A 3,920-nucleotide genomic window follows, 5' to 3' on the forward strand; every position below is an offset into this window, starting at 1 on the left:
ATCACCATACTCGGTATGAACAGTTCAAACCTCCATCTCATCCTCGAATTCGTTCTCATCGTCTTCACATCCCAAAGTATAAAGTGGATCAAACCCACCAAAATCATAATCCTCATATTTAGATATGACATTAACCTGCGAGTAGTGTGAAACCTAGGTTCCTTCTTCCTTTGAGGACCTTGTGAAGTATTAACATGATTCGGGTTGACTTGGGTATTAGATGGAAGAGTACATGTCGGTCTCTCTGATAGCAATTGTGAAATCCTACCCAACTCTCTCTCAAGAATCTGAATAGATGACCATTGATTTTGCATTTCTTGTTTCATCATCTCCTCTCTTTCCTGAGTTTTAACCATGTAGCTCTTAATCAAATCTTCCAAACCAGAATTGATTACCCGATGTTGATTGTTCTGCTGATATTGATTTTGTTGGTAGTTTTTGTTTTACAACCCTAGTGGTCCATTCATCTGATAAACCGAACTACCCTGAAACTGAATACCTACATAATTAGCATGATCAATAATCGGCCTATCATTAATGTCACAGTCTTTTTTCAAATGAGGCCCTTTGCAACGTTCACAACCTACTTGCATAGCAACCACAGGCTTGTTCAACTTAAACTCTCTCTCAAACGGCAATACCATACCATCATCTTCATCATACACACTAGAAACTATTTTCTTCATTGGAGCCCTCCTAGATGATGAAGATGACCATTCAGAAGTATGCTGGGACATATCTTCTAAAAGCTGATACGACTAATTTGGCATCTTATGAGGAAACACTCCTCTAGTTGAAGAGTCTAAGACACCTCGTGTACGTTCATCAATAACTTGATAAAATATCTGAACAATCAGACGAACCTCTAACCCATGATGAGGACAGTCTCGCAACATCTTATTCAACATGTTCCATGCATTATGTAAAGATTCATCAAATTTCTGAGCAAATGAATTGATCTCATCTTTCAACCTTGCAACCTTAACCAGTGGAAAGTATCTGTTGATAAACTTGTTGCGAAGATCTGTGTAAGTGGTAATAGATGAAGGTATTTCGTATGCCCGAGAGACATATTAAATTAATGTGGCTAATATGTTATGATCTAAGTCGGGTCATACCCAATAACAAACTTACCGACACCTTACACGTATTTAATCTTAATGATTGGATCTTTAAACAAATACGTGACAGTTGGATTTTAGAAAATCGGGTTTCTAAAATATTATCACTTGAGATAAATTATTTGGATAATTTATATATAATTGTTTATAGGTTTAAATGATTATATTGTGTTATATTTTATAAAAAGGTTTTATAAAATGTATAAGTAATAAGATAATACATAAGTTTATAACAAGTTTATAAACTTTTATAAACTTACAAGTATTATTATTAAACAACATGTGTGGCAGAATTTTGGGCTCCAAGAAAAGGCACACATGCTTGTTTTGTTACTTTTAATACTACATAACTCCTCATGAGCATGTCTAACACTTCCACCAAGTATTTACTTATTCTCTCAAGTGAGACATGCAATACATCAAGTGAAAAAGAACAAAATTCTGCTCTCTTTTGTTGCTACTGCTGCCGTGAGCTGTTGTGTACCAAAAGGAGTTCTTAAGTTCATTTTGAAAGCTTAATTTCAAGTGTCAACAAATCCTAACCAAGGTACTAGGTGTTGGTGTCAAGTTTTGGGTATAATCTCTTGAGGTTTTATCATTTTGAAGCTCCATTTATCATCATCATCTTCATCATCTTCTTGCATCTTGAAAATGACCCTCAACTAGCTTGAGGAGGTGTAATCTTCTTCTCTACTTGTTTTATATGTAAGCATGTATCCAAGACTTGATAGTAACATGGACTTTATATAATGCTTCCGCTTGTTTAACTACACTTAATTGGTTTAATGATCAAGTTCACTATATGAACATGTTGTTTTGAAACTTGTTAAATTACATCAATGGTATCTAGAGCCGAGGTCTATGGATTATGCTTCTTATATTGTCTTTAAATCCACTAATTTTACATTCCATGTACATGCATGAAAATGGAATATAAAAATTGTTGGGTTTGGGAGGGTTGTTTGATTTGGCCGAAATTTTAGGGGTTCCAAAATGGGTTTTGGTTCTTCCATTTTGGTCATATTTGGTTGCATGTTCATGTTCACAATCATAGCCTTGACCTTATGTTTGGTTAGATGTTTGAATGATTTATATTTATTCATTTGGTATGTAATATTAATTCATTCATTTGGTTTGTAATAATATTCATTTGATTATGTAATTTATTTTATATTTGGTATGTAAAATAGATTAGGTTGTATTTCATTTTCTAGACAAAATGTATTAGGATATATTTTGTAAAAATGAAGATACAAGAAGATGACAATGAAGAACACAAGGAAGGATGCAAGATTAAGTGGGAGATTTTGAAATCTCCTACTTTGTGTTATAACCCCTTAACCGGTGGCATTTGTTTTCGGCTAAACAAATGCCTACCAAAATGGCTTGATTGTGAACATATTTGTTTTGCATGTGTGGTTGTTTATTGTATGATTGTGGATTGTATGTTTGTATGCTACAAGTTAATCACACAAGTTAACAACAAGCAAAATGGCAATTTAATTGGTTAAATTAAACATTATTAACGACATGCAAAATGTCAATTTAAATGGTTAAATTAAAAATGGCTAAAAGGACATTAATAAACGGTTATTAAGAACATGATAAGGATCATATATATAAAATGGTTTATATCAAGTAATAGGCTAAAATTACAAGACTTGAAAATGGATTTCAAATGAACCATACATTAAATCCATGTTGGTGTATGACATAAAAGTTTTCTCAAACTAGAAACAATGAAAACTTAAAATCCCTTTTAAACAAGGCAAACAAGTTAAACGCCATCCTTTTGTACAATACTTAAAAATATTAGGGAACTCATATTGGGATAAAGGTCACCTAACTGTTATGAGCAAACTAATATGATTAAGGCGAATTTCGCACACTTGTGGGATAAAGGTCACCTAACCACTTGTATGTTAAATTTACACATTTACACAAGTAGGACGACTTGATTTGGGAATCATGAACTTAGGGTCACCGAAGCATGAGGAACAAATAGGCGTTGATGGGATAAATATGCCATGCAAAAGGATTGCATGATCCCATAACTTAGAAGTTGCAAAAGGATTGCAATTGTCATACAATGACTACCTAGCTAAATCAAATGACGGGATAAAGGTCACCTAACCGAAATTTGGCTTACCGTTGGATTCTAAAATTTAATAAATATCAATTGAATTTAAAGGGTATTGATTGTTAAATTAAAATTAATACTTAAACAACTTTGTTAAATTTTGTAGATGGCCGCCAATAACAACAACAACATTCCAAACGCACCTATCAAGTTTAACAACCTATTGTTGAGGTCAATCCTCGAAAAGGAAAAACTCAACCATACGAACTTCATGGATTGGTTCCGCAATCTAAGAATTGTCCTCAAACTAGAGGATAGGGTGTATGTGTTGGAAAACCCCATTCCCGATCAACCCGACGAGGATAATACAAAAGGCATGGCTTATTGGGAGAAATATTGCACCAATTCAGTGCAAGTTTCTTGCCTCATGCTTGGGACTATGATACCAGAACTCCAAAAGGATTTCGAGCATCATAGTGCATATGACATGATCACATAGTTGAAGGAGATGTTCCTTCAACAAGCTCGTGTCGAGCGCTTTGAAACGGTCCGAGCGCTTCATGCATGTCGGATGGACGACTCCCAATCCGTTTCATCTTATGTCCTTAAGATGAAAAGCCTAATTGATCGAGCGAACCGTTTAAACTGCAACGTGTCTAATGAATTAGCCACGGACCTTATCCTTAACTCCTTTTCAAAGAGGTTTAACACATTTGTAA

This window comes from Rutidosis leptorrhynchoides, chromosome 2 (assembly GCF_046630445.1).
Source record: "Rutidosis leptorrhynchoides isolate AG116_Rl617_1_P2 chromosome 2, CSIRO_AGI_Rlap_v1, whole genome shotgun sequence".
Taxonomy (NCBI): domain Eukaryota; kingdom Viridiplantae; phylum Streptophyta; class Magnoliopsida; order Asterales; family Asteraceae; genus Rutidosis; species Rutidosis leptorrhynchoides.